The following is a 13977-nucleotide window of genomic DNA, read 5'->3' as shown; positions in this document are numbered from 1 at the left end:
CATTTCAGCGCGCCATGGACATCGCCTTTAAGGATCTTGTAGGCCGATGCATCATTATCTATATAGACGATTTGACCGTTTTCTCCAAGCAAAGGGCGGATCATGTGAATGATCTGCGAAAAGTTTTTCAGCGCTGTCGCCAATTCGAGATATCTCTAAATCCCAAGAAGTGTATGTTTGGTGTGACCGAAGGTAAGCTCCTCGGCCATGTTATTTCAGAAAGAGGGATCTCAATCGATCCTAGTAGGATCAAAGCCATATTGCAAATCAATCTCCCCGCAAGCAAAAAAGAACTTAAGTCATACTTCGGGAAGATAAATTTTGTTAGAAAATTTATAACTTGATTTGCCGAAATAGTTCGCCCGCTCAATGACATGCTGAAGAAAGATGCCAAGATAGAGTGGACCCCAGTGACCAAGAAGGCGTTTGAAGAGATCAAACAAGCTATCGTCCAGGCACCAGTTTTGGTAAGCCCAGACTACCTAAGGCCATTCTACATATATTCCTTCGCTTCTGAACACACCTGTGCAGCAATTTTGACTCAGCGAAAGGAAGAAGAGGGAGAGCACCCGATAGCATTCATGAGCACCCCGCTGAAGGAAGTTGAATTGAGATACCCAAATATTGAGAAGCAAGCTTATGCGCTAGTCAAGGCCATCAGGAAATTCCGGCATTATATACTCAGGAGTAAGATATATGCCATAGTGTCGGATGTTGCAGTAAAGACATTGTTGATGCAGAATGAGCTAGGTGAAAGGAGAGGCAAATGGGTGACCATCATCCAAGAGTATGACATTGAAATCCAGCCCATGAAGCTAGTACGAGGTCCGGCTTTGACGCAGACCCTCACATCTGAATGCTCAAGAATCGTGCATCAACAATAACTAATTGAACAGGTCTCGCCAGACGAGTGGTATGATGACATAACCTTCTATCTTCTTAATCAAAAATGTCCATCACACCTTAACCCAGTACAAAAAAGGGCATTGAGGATGAAGAGCAGCCGTTTTATGCTGCAAGGTGTTGTCTTGTATCGAAGAAACCACGAGGGCATCTACTTAAGATGTGTGAACAGAGATGAAGCATGCCAAATTATAGAGCAGTTCCATACTAAGTTTGGGACAGGCCATGGGTCAGGCTTAGCAACAGCCCACCAAATCCTCAGGGCAGGCTATTATTGGCCTACCTTATTCCGGGACACCCATGAACATGTGAAGATCTGCCATATTTGCCAAGTATCCACAACTAAGGAGCGAACTCCAGCCATGCCACTCCGACCAGTCGTAGAGGTAAAACCATTTAGCCAGTGGGCGCTCGACTTCATAGGTACAATCAACCCGCCCTCCTCTGCGCAGCACAGGTACATTCTAACCGCTTCTGATTATTGTAGGAGGTGGTCTGAAGCTCAATCTTTGAAGCAATGCAATGCTGATGCTGTTATTAAATTCTTAGAAGAAAACATTATCACGCGTTTTGGCTGTCCTCATGCTTTAGTCTGTGATAATGGTTCTGCTTTTGCATCGTTAAAATTTTCAAATTGGGCCTTTGATTACGGGATTACCTTAAAATTTTCATCTAGCTACTATCCCCAAGGTAACGGTTTAGCAGAGTCCACTAACAAGAACCCGCTGCAAGCGATCAAAAAACTTCTAGACAAGAATCCGAAAGATTGGCACACCCAACTCCGATTTGCCCTTTGGGCAGACCGCACCAAATGTAAGGCCGCCATTGGAAATTCACCATACCATTTGGTATATGGCCTTGACCCCATCTTTCCTATACAATTAAGAATACCAACTTTGCAATTCATGAGAGAATATCTAGGAATCGACAGTGCCGTAGAGGCCAAGTTGTCCCAGCTGTTATATTTGGAAGAAAAGAGAGACAACGCCATAGATAATTTTGCCAAACACCAAGAAGTGGTCAAGCGTTGGTTCGACAGAAGGGCGAAAGTAAAGGCCTTCCACATTTTTGACCTCGTCCTTTGTTGGGACAAAGCTCATGAGCGGAAAGGAGAGCACGACAAGTTCTATAATCTGTGGCTCGGTCCTTTCCAAATTTCTGAAATTTTGGGAGAAAATGCATTCCGACTCAGGACCCTAACAGGTGAGGACGTCCCCTTGCCTGTGAACGGTCAATTCCTCAAGCATTTTTTCCAACCTTAGGTTTCTCGAAGCCTTTCCCCTGTATATAATAGTTTAGTTTTCCGCTAGCTGTTTTAGTTTAGTTTCCTACTTTCCTGTTCTGTTTTGGGACCCCTGCCAATTTTGAAAGGAGGCCTATGTCATGTACAACTTTGGTGCGATGTCGGATTTCTGTAACCTTCTACTTCTAGGATCCAAGTTCGGGGGGAGGACTCTTGATTGATGGAGCACCCCATGATGAGGTTGGTTTAATCTAGATGACCTTTCTCTACAAGATCTTGTTTTTTGAAAACCTATCCCCGATATCATGATTACTGCACAAACACATTTTAAAATCGCATATAATCAGTTGTTAATCAAAGGGACACTACATCGATGAAAGGTCCAAGGCTATGCTTCAGCGACCACTGTTACGCTCAATCCCGCGTAGGCTTCACTGCCTACTATGCCAAAGGAAAAAGGGAAAAGAAAATAGAGAAAAGAATCAAGAGCAAAGCGCATTGAAATCAATTTGATACCAAGCATAAGATTGGCAAATGGGAATGCAGGCATCTTTGCCGATACAGAGCAAAAAGGTAAAACTTTCTTGCCGGAAACAGAGCAATCTGTGTGAGCTAACAGGCGATAACTCCGCCGGGGTTATGAACGCCCACTGGCAACGGGGCTCTATCCAGGTTGCTTTTGAAGTATCAGCTCGCTGGGCATCTCGACACGGTGAAACATTGATGCCTCAACTTTTTCTAAGCTGGAATAAGCTCCACTTGCACACACTAGTTAATCCGATTTGCGTGTGATTCGATTTGACTCTTGACACTATCTCGTTTTGAAAGGCTTTTTCTCCTTTTCTCGTCTGAATCGTGGTGGTTAACCAGAGCTCCTGGGTTCAATCCAGACTTGCGTCCCCGAAATGACTGGGAGCATTTCTCCAGCAGAGTCACCATTTGTTGTGCATTGCACACACTCCCTGTCGCCGATAGGGTCCCCTTCCCTTTTTTGAGCCTTTCGTCTTCGCTCTGTTGAGTTTCGCACAGAGCGTCTCGCGTCCTTTCGAGCGATTCCGTGATCGGTCCGTGAAGTGATGATGTTGAAAGAAAAGAGCCGATGATTCCATTAGGCTAGTCTAGCCCTCGGGCACAAATACCAAGAGATTGTTCAAAATTGTGAAATCGCCTTGGATAGGCGTAAGGTGATAGAAGTTGGCGAAGCCCGCCAAGCAAAGAGCAGCGCGTATGAAGGTCGCGTGACGACCCAAAATTGTCATTTCCGCGTAAGAGAGATGAGATAGATTGCATGACGTTTTGTTTTTGCGGAGTTTGCAAGATTTGAACGAATGACGATTTTCGACAACTGGGAAAGGAGGAGCGAATCTCGTTGCAAGATACCAAAGTTTGCGAAATCGCCCAGGGGGCCGAATTTCAGACCCTAGGGACAAAAGGAGAGAAATTTCAAAATTGACAAAACTGTTGAAAAGGTCCGAAAATTACCTTTTAGTTTGCAAAAACCCCCCAAAGGTCCGAAATTCACTTGAGTTATCTAATTTCGAACCCTGGGGCCGAAATTTCAAAATTTGTTAATTCACCCAAAAGCGTTAAAGCTCCGAAATTGCAAAAAGCGTTAAAGCTCCGAAATTGCAAAAAGAATTAAAGCTCCGAAATTGCAAAAGGTGTTAAAGCTCCGAAAGTTGCAAAAGGTGTTCAAAGCTCCAAAGATTACCGTTCAGTTTGCAAAACCCCCCCCCCCCAAGGTCCGAAATTCACTTGAGTTATCTAATTTCGCACCCTGGGGCCGAAATTTCAAAATACTTTTAAATCGCAAAAGGCGTTGAAATTTCAAAATACTTTAAGCCGCCGAAAGGCGTGAAAACTCCGAAGTTCACAAAGGGCGTTCAAAGCTCTGAAATTTCAAAGTTTAAAAATCGAGAAAGCTGCCTTAGGGTCTAAAATTTGTTAAATCGCCAAAGAACGTGAAAGCCCCGAAAATCGCAAAGGGCATGAAAGGTCCGAAAAAAATAAAGAGCCGAAGTCCTTCAAGGTAAAACGCAGTTTTGGCTCCGAAAACCTCCATTCCACCAAAGTCGCAAGCTAGAGGATAGTTGCGAAGAAGCAAGGGCAGTTCTCGGTGAAAACCCTGAATGCTCTGAAGTCTCCCATTTCTCCGAAAATCGCTGCGCAGAAAGTAAAGTAGGCGATAAGCGTGGAGGCACTCGAGGATCGCGTAGGGTTTTGAAAGGCAGAGCCAATTTCGCGCGATTTGCATCCAAGGTAAAAAATCGCTTAGTCTAAAAACTCGACATTGCAAATTCTTCTCCAATCCAAACCGCGAAAATTTGAATTAGAGAGATAACCGTTGGAATTCAAAATTTGCAAAACTATCCATTCATTTTTGCACAGCAAGTCGGGTAATTTCTCGCAATCCATTTTTCATTAGGTAAGTACGCTTTGTCTCTCTTGATCATCTGAAATGTTTTTTTTAAATTGGATGCATGCCTGTGCAAAATTGATTAGAGTGCTTAAGTCTTCAAAATTCACATCTTTTTCCGACTATTAAAGCATCATTCAAAGCAGTCAAAAATTAGAATTTGCTCCTAAGATTTGACCAGAAATTGCATTTTTTTATCTTAGGAGAATTTTTCGAGCTTTGTCCCTTTTGAAAATTAATCCAAAAAGTGCTTAAATATAACTTCGCGATTGAAAGCTTCATGAATAAATGTTTTGCTCAATCAAGCTCTCAACTAGCTATATCACTCTGTTTCCAATCTAAATTTTGAATTAATTCTTGAATACTGGAGTATCCTCTATCTAACCCGCCTTACTTCTTTTATATCGCCTCGTAATCCGCGTCCGGCTGTGCAGGATAAATGCCTAAATCGGTGGTAGAATCATCAAAGACACCCGCTATAGCCGAGACATCGCGAACATCCAAATCAGATATCCCACGCAAAGTTGAAAGGATGAAGTACCAGTATCAAAGAGGGGGATTGAGGGAGTCAAAAGTTCAGAGCGTCTGGGACAATGTCGGTGATACCAACCTAGGCCATATTGACATCCAGGACTTCAGGAATCGGGTCTTCTCCCCTAACGCATATGGCAAGCCTAGACAGATGGTAGAAAGTGGCATCGCCCAAGCGGCGGGATTTCCTCCAGCAGTACAAAACTATGAGTTAGTGGTAGAGGCTACCCGGCATTATCAGCCAGGTTCCAAATTGGTGCTCCTCGAGAATATGACTCTCGCCAACTTCACTCCTGAGGCCATTGGCGACGCATTCGACATTCCCTTCCCAAACAATCCCACGGCCACGACTATAGATGAAGCACAGGGGGCATATGATATGAATCCGGCCAGATGCAGAACACTGATCAACGAAGAGTGGTACAAGGAGAGAAGACTTCCAAGCGCCAGAATTGGGAAAAAGACCCCAAGAAGTGACTTTCATAATGAGCATGGGGATATGGTCACATTACTCAGTCGGGTTATGGGACTTCTGAAATCCAACTACTTTTAAGAGTGGATGTTTTATTTCACAGAGCAAGTCTTCGCTGGGAAGTCTAAGTTTGACTGGGCCCAGATTATAAGCGACAACATCCACGCTCAGCTAAATGAACTCAAGAGAAAAAGGTACTTCACTATGACCTCTTACTTGGTCTACATGTTCGCCAAGAACCAACCGCTGCCAGGTTTGATAATGAAAGGTGAAATCGGGAATGGGCCTGGTCAGGTAAAGGTCTATGATTGTTACCCGCAGCTACATACCAAGATATAGCTCAGAGAGAAAAGAGCAGCCCAGCTTATGCAATTGGCCAATATGAGCGCGTCAATGATGCCTTCACAATGCGCCTGGTCAGACTAATGCAGGGAGGATTACACATAAGGCTCTCAGAGCAAGCTACTATTCTAATACAGAGATACGGAGCCTGGTTCATCCAGTTTCCAAGGTTCTCCTATATTCGAATAGCGGGCTTTGATGGTGCCCCTCTCCGACTTCCACGGTACCCAACCGACAAAATAGTTCTTATGGAGGTCGCAAGGTAGTCACATCCGGCCGACATCTTACTCAGAGAGAGCAAGCAAGCTGGATTCGCGTTCCCCATGATTATAGGCAACCAGGATGTCAATTTGAAGACCCCCACCCTAGAAGAGGAATCCCTCGCAGAGCTAGCCTCTTATGGCCTACAAGAGCATTTTCCGAGGAAATATTTCGATCACGATAATCTGGCAAAGAGAGCCTATGGCCGGCAAGACAAAGCAAAGGAATCAGTTGAAGACTATTTGAAGAATTGCTCTGATGACTATGAAGTCTGAAGGCGTGAATATTCCAGGATAAGTGTGCAGCAGATGCGACTCTATGAATATCGTCGGGTCCCAGATCAACTCATAGATTCAGGAAATTGCCTCCAGGACCGAGAATTTGAGGCAGTAAGGCATCTTTTGCCAGGCATTGATTGGTCACAAGACCCGATCACTGATTTTGAGGCAATCATGGTAGCCCCAGCAAGATATACAGACCAATGGTTGCATCAGCAGATTGAGCGACTAATTCATGAAGGAGTCCAGTTCACCTACCACCTAATGGGTAGCCTCAATTCTCAGTCTTCCGAAGATGAGGGAACTTCAAGTGCACCCAGGGAAGAAATTGAAAAACCCAAGAAGAGAAAGAAGGCTAAGGCTTGTAGAGGGACTCGGACGAAAAAGAGAAAAAGGGAGAAGATTCCTATAAGGAGACTAGAGGTCACTTCATCGTCAAAGGACCCCAGTTCGTCTGACGATGTAGTAGAATTAGATTATATACCTGCTCCGCCATCCTAGAGTGACATCGATGCATTTGGAGCTGATGATCCTCCCACACCCGACATTCTAGAAGCTGAGCTAAGGGCCATTGAATCAACCCAACCGGATAACCAAATAGAGGAAGGAGAGATTTCATCCATTCATGGGATCAAAGTGCATGAACCCACCCAACAGAGCTGCCATGAACTGCTGCTCCATAATGCAACCAAAGATGACTCTACCATTGAAGGAGAGCAAAGGGCAGAGGAGACCCGCGAGCTCGAGAGGACTTGTTGTGACGTTTTCACACATCGCCCCATTGCAAATGGGGACCCATGTTTTTTGCTTGTTTTGCTCGTTTTCGCTTTGCTTTTTTTTTAGGGTTTTGTTAGTTTGTTAATTGTCTGGATTTAGGGTCAAGCCTTAGGGTTTTAATTACCGTCTTTTCGGACCAAAATCCAGTCAGGTTTTGGGAGCTTTTTGAATTTCCTTTTCTAGAATGCAAATTTTGAATGCAATGAATTTGCCAGAATGGTCTAATTTTCAATTGGAATGTTGATGCAGAGCTTAAATTTGTCTAAGTGTTGAAGATGAAATGTGAATTTTTGTCCAATTGAATATTTTTGACCAAATTTTGACTTTTTTGAATTTTGATCCTGGGCATTGGAATTGATTTGTTTTCGCCTCGTGCAGTGTTAAAATGTGAAAAATCTTGTTATTTTGGCCTGTAGGAGCAAAATCGCTCCTGTCCCTCAGTGAAGGACGGGAGCTCAATTTCAAATATCTCATCGTCCCTGCAGAGTCCAGACAAATTTTACGTTTGAAATAATGGAGAACGACGAGATCTTTCCATTGAATATAAATTGAAGATTTTCATGAGCACAGAAATGCCTCCAGGGGAAAGATCGCTCCTGTCCCTCAGTGAAGGACCGGAGCTACAAATTCAATTTCGCCTTGTCCTTGCAAGATTTTGATGACTTAATGATTTGAGGACGTCCAAAGGAAGATGCTTTGCCAAATGAATATAATTTGAGGTGCAAAAACGAAGGAGAATGACCTATATTGACCAAATCGCTCCTGTCCCTCTCCAAGGGACCAGGGCGAGGTACCTTGTAGCTCTCGTCCCCCTCCCAGGGACCAGAGCGATTTCCTTCATTATGCAAAATCCAGACAAAGGTCAAGGCAAGTTTACGTTCAAAAACAAGGAAAAACATGAGATAAATGCGTTGAATATAAATTGAAGATTTTTGGGACGTCCATAACAGTGCTAATTGCCTAAATCGCTCCTGTCCCTCAGTGAAGGACCGGAGCTACAAATCCAATTTTGCTTTGTCCTTGCAAGATTTTAACGTCTTGACGATGTGAAAAGGTCCAAAGAGGTACATTTTATCAAATGAATATAACTTGAAGTGCTGTCGGGGAGATCACATGGATAACCAAGTCCGGCTTGAGTGAGTTCCTGATCCTGAAATTTGGCTAAGTCTGGAATGTCCTGACCCTGAAATTTGACTAAGTCTGGAAACTGAAAAAACCTCCAAAAACTAGATTTTGCAATATAACTCCTGGAGGTCTGAAACCACTCTCAAACATCCTGAAAGTATATATGGAATATAACTTAAAGTATAAGAAAGAAGAAACATAGAAGGAAATGTCACTTATACTTAAATGTTATATTCCATTGAAATTGTCCTCATTGAGAGTGCGAAAAGTCAAATTTCGCTCGTGTCCTTCTCCAAGGGTCCAGAGCGAAAAGCGCTCCTGTCCCTCTCCAAGGGACCAAGGTGAATCGCTCGTGTCCCTCACCAAGGGACCAGAGCGAAAATGATTAGTTGAGCCATTCCTGACCTTGTTCGGACGAATCGAGACATCAAAGGCATGGTGAAGGACGAAATGATAGAGCATCCAGACTTGATCAAAACAATAAAATGCTTAAGTTCGCTCCTGTCCCTCAGGAAGGGACCAGAGCGATTTTTGTTGTAGATGATTTTCTCGCCAAATTTCAACCGATCTCAAGGCATGAATGAATGAAAGGAGGCATTGCGAATCCGTTGAATATAATTTTCGAAGGTGATGAAGTAAAATGAGGCCCACAAGAGCAAAATCGCTCCTGTCCCTCAGTCAGGGACCAGGGCGATGAGGTACGTATCTTCCCACTTTTTCATTTTTGGGCGCTAAACAAACATTTTTTAAATTTATTTAAATGCTAGAAAAAAATCGATATTTAATTAAAAGCATTTAAATAGCGCATGGTATGTATTTATTAATTATTTTTTGCCTTTGTAAAAAATCGAAATTTATTAATTAAAAATAAAGGCATTTAATAATTAATTATTAATTTAATAAAAATCAAAAGGGAGCGCTTGGGTTTATTTTGTCAAGGTCGGCCTTTATTATTTATTTAAAAATCGTTTTAATTGCTATATTTTGCAAAAAGTCGGCCTAAGGTCAATATGAAGGTGAGCGCCTATAAAGGAAGGTGTTTATTTCATTTTCACATCATCATTTATCATCTCTCATATGCAACTTGGAGAAGGCAAAAGAGGAGCGAATTTCATACAAAGGAAGGGCGAAATTATCATTCAAGAAGAGGAGCGAATTCAATCAAAGGTGGTGCGAAACTACTATCCAAAGGAGAGGCGAACTTGAAGTTTCCATTTGAGCGAAGTTGCCTAGGACGTCAAAGACATATCAAAGATGGCGAAATTGCTAACTTGAAGAGGAAATCACGTCCAAGACTTGAAGGGTGGCGAAGTTGATAAGAGGAACGTTCTTTTGAAGATCACATCAAGACCATCTTATTTCAAATTTCGCCTAGGCGAATTTTATTCATTTTGCATTTTAGAGTTAAGCTCTCAAGTAAGGTATGGCAAGATCTCTTGTTTTAATCTCGAATTTTGATTGTCATTGCCTTAATTTTGTTATTTTGTTTTTCCTTAGCTCAGTCTTTTTTAGGAAATGATTAATAAAGGACTTATCATTAAGTTTCCTAAAAAAATTGCTCTCTAATTTATGTTATGTATTGCAAAATCATGGTACTAATTTTGAAATGTTGTGTAGGCATCAAATGGAGGTCTCTTCAAGGAAAATCAAGCCGGATCAAGGACGGTCTTCGCCAGGACGGTCTTCGCCAGGACGATCAAGCCAAGACATGGGCGACCTCTTTCAATCCAGCGTTCCAAGGCGAGGTACATCGTCATCCTGCACATCAAGGACAAAAGGAGTTAGAACAAGAGTTAATTAAAGATAGCCTCTCAACGACATCAAATTGAATATCTAGCAAGCTTCAAGTGTCAGATGAGGTGGCGTCCTAGTCATCATTTCTCCAATCAGTGAAGTCCATCTCAGCATGTCCAGATTCAATGTACTTAACTCATGGAAGGTGGCACAAACTCCGATGTACCTACCCCGGCTATCCATTGGTCGATTTTTCTAAAAGGGACATGTGTCCAAGCAATACAATTTTATCATTGGTCAAGCATTAAATGTTATGTAATGGTTGTAACAAACCCTAATTAGGGTTTTCATTGTAAAATCTTGGCCATTGATCTTGAATTGATCTAAGCCATCAAATTGTATTGTGGGCACTATATAAGCCCAGGCATTTCATTTTGTAAAGGTGGAATTTTAGAGGATTAGAGAGAGTTGTAAATAGTTGAAAGTAGTTAGTAGATAGAGAGTAGAATAGGAGGACAAGGCAAGAAATTGTTGCCATTGATTGTAAACAAACTCCATTTTCATTGAAGTAATGGTGAAATATGTCGTTTTTCTTGCAATTTGCATGGTTTCTTGTTGAGTCTTCAATCTTAGATGGTAGATGATTAAATGAATGGAGGGAATGTGATTGATTGATGGTGGAATTCGTACATCCATACTACTAGCAGTTTGTTGATTGCAAACTTGCCTTGTGTAGTCGACTGGAATCGTTCAGCTTAAGCTCAATTTCAATTTGTCGCCTCTTCATTGATATGCATCAACTTGGATGGTATCTATGCCTGCGGTGATGATTTGAACATCATAAAGCTCCCTTAGAAGATCGCACTAGTCTTGTGTAGATGTTCCATTGATGTCAAAACAAGATCTAGTTAGAGTTTCACCAAAAATCAAGTCATTGCTCCTACATTCTTCGTATTAAGATTAGATCCTCTCTTCGCCCTTATCCTTTTTCCATTTTTTTTAATCTAAGTTAGTCAGAGCCTGTGTCCAGCAAAGCAGATCGGAAGTTCAATGTAAGTCCCCTTGTGATTCCAGCAAATCACATCATACCACTGGAGCTTGTCCACACGTGGAGACCCCACTAAAAGAACCTTGGAGTCTACCTAACTGATCCTTTACGCGAATCTTCAGCAGTTAGAGACTATTTTCTCAAGAGAGGATAAGATGCCTTTAGGTATTTTATTCTGTGTATGATTGTGTACAAAACACACGTCAACAGAATTGGCGCTAGAAGGAGGGCTTGTACGTGAACTCCAGATTCTATCATTTCAAATTTACGGAGGTTATCTCAAGAGCTTTTGTCCCTCCTCCCGCGCACAACAGAATTGGCGCTAGAAGGAGGGCTTGTACGTGAACTCCAGATTCTATCATTTCAAATTTACGGAGGTTATCTCAAGAGCTTTTGTCCCTCCTCCCGCGCACAACAGAATTGGCGCTAGAAGGAGGGCAGAGCATTTGAACGTCAGATCCTGAGGAGTGCCTGACAGTGAACACGAACTCTTGAATCCAAGGAAGATCAGTGGAAAGCTTTTTCTCAAACAAAGAAGGAAGGTGATCGTTGGGTCGTCAGTTGGACTTACGCGAGAAGGAATCAAGTTGGAACCAGTTGAACGTTCAAGTTGAATCTGAGATATTCAAGATCTCTCTTATTCCAGAAAATCCAAAAAAAGTGAAAAATAGAAAATCCAAAAAAAGTGAAAAATAGAAAATCCAAAAAAATCAAAAAATCAAAAAATCAAAAAAGAAAGATTTCTCAATGGAGCAACAACAGTTTCACGAGGAGCAACAAGTTGATTTTCCTGAACTTTGGTGGAGGATAGATACACAACTTTATCCACGCAGATTGTCCGAGTTTGCAAGACCAGGGCAGTGTCGAGTTCACGAGACAGACGAACATGATGAGATGCATTGCTTGAAGTACTTATCAAGGATGGAATCGGCAGCGCAGGGAAAAATCTTCTTTTGGGATGTCCCAAGGCCAGAAACGGAAGAAGGCAACTTCAGTGTCCCAGAGACTAAGGATCCTCTTCTAAGCTTCATGTGGATGATCGAGAGTCAACTCGTTTTGGATGGTGAAATGCGTCTTGAAAACATATTGCTACCATTGTGGTGTAGAATTCACAACTCACCTCACTCGGAATTTACTTGCTCAGTATGTGAAATGGCTATCAATCAAGTCAGAAACCAGTTTGGAATGCCAACTTTGTCCGAGGAAGAATGTATTATTAACAGATCTTGGGGTGCACATCTCGCAGCCGAATTTAGGAGAACCTATGAACAGGACATTGCTCCAACATCCGAATGTAAGAAGGATCAAGTGTACGTTGACAATACTAGTGCACCTGATGATCAATGTATTACAATGGATAGCCTGCCATACCTTGCACCTGAAAAAGAATACCATAAAACAAAAGTTGAAGATGCAATTGAAAATACTCAAACAAAGGAAGATCTAAGAATTGAACAAGCAATTAAAGAAGAGGACGACTCATTCCTTGAAGAATTCTCACTTATGCTACAAAAGGAGATCCTTGAGATTGAATTGCAAGAGTTTTCAAATGGCCTCATTGAAGAAGACAATCAAGTTGAGATATTGAGTGAAGAGCTACAAATTATCATAAGTGAGCCCAGGTATGAAGAACAATTCAAAGGGGCGCTTGAAGATTTTATCACCATTATGCTATTTGAGGAAGCATTGAAAGATTTTGCAGAGGAAACACAAATGGAATCACTGCCAAAATTTTTTCTAGATAAGCAAGTTACTGGGAGTGATATGATCCATCATCAACTTCGACCTCCCGAGACTATACTTGAAGAAGAAAGGTCACCTGAGATTATCTTTGATCCACTAGAGGAGATGTTTGAAGCTCAATCCATCAAGGAGACTCTCATTTTTGAAGATATGCTGACAAAGTTTCATGAAGATGCTTGGTTTATGCAAGATATCTCAGTAAAAACAAAGAATCTTGAGCTATTCGAGGGGGCGCTGAGCTTGTTTCAAGAGGAACTTCCTAATCAAGATCAACATGTTATGGACGCCCGTGGAATGATTCATCATCAATGGCGACCTCCTGAAGCAGCTGGTGACCTCGCTTTCGACAATACAATTCCGTCTGAGCTTGAAACATGCCAGGTTGTCTCTTTCCTTAATCCTAGCTTTGAAAGTTATTATGATTTTGATTATGGGGATTTTGGGAAAACAACTTGCATCTGGATTGATCATGGTCCTAACGAATTACCTCAGTTGATCATTTTGAGTGAAAACGTGCTTGAGTATGAGATGTGCATGGTGAGAGTTTGCCTTTTTGTATTTAAGGATGAATTTGCCCGATTGAGAACCATCACGTTTGCCATGCTCCTGTTGCACAACCTGAGAAATCATGTAAAGTCATGTACATATTTTGCTTCTTTGAGTCGTGTCGAGTCTAGGACTCTTGTATATAGGTTTAGAGTAGGTTTTCTTTTCGTGTTTTAGATTAGAGGTCTTTTGAGCCTTGTTCTTGATTTGCCTTGAGTCATTTGACTCATGATCTAGTGTGGCTCAGGTAGTTTAGTTGTTTGCTTTCTTTAGTTTGCTTTTGGTGTGCGTTTTAGTTTAGTTTGCTTTGGGTCGGTCTGTCGGTCGGTTTGCTTTTGTTTAGGTGTCTTGAGTGGGAGCCTCCATTTTGTGAGAAAGGCGTTTGTGTTGTTGCTCACACACTGGCAACATCCTGGATCTTATGTTAGACTCATTTCTTAGATATCTATTCATGAAGTGTTTGGAATCCGAGGTTGTTCCTCTCCAGTTTTATCATCTGATTAGGACCTGTATTTGACTTGGAAGGGAATCATTTTCTGTGTCTTGATGCCGACATCT

The 13977-nt window shown here is 42.0% G+C and overlaps 1 protein-coding gene across 4 annotated transcripts in view; it reads right to left on the bottom strand.

Moving 5' to 3' along the window:
* Nucleotides 1-13977, bottom strand: part of LOC131065776 (protein SEEDLING PLASTID DEVELOPMENT 1) — a 250327-nt gene that overhangs the window by 166843 nt on the left and 69507 nt on the right. The gene's annotated exons all lie outside the window — the stretch shown is intronic.

The sequence above is a fragment of the Cryptomeria japonica genome, chromosome 7 (assembly GCF_030272615.1).
Source record: "Cryptomeria japonica chromosome 7, Sugi_1.0, whole genome shotgun sequence".
In the NCBI taxonomy this organism is placed as follows: Eukaryota; Viridiplantae; Streptophyta; class Pinopsida; order Cupressales; family Cupressaceae; genus Cryptomeria; species Cryptomeria japonica.
Note: the sequence above shows the minus strand (reverse complement) of the source record. Positions and strands in the feature narration are given on the sequence as shown.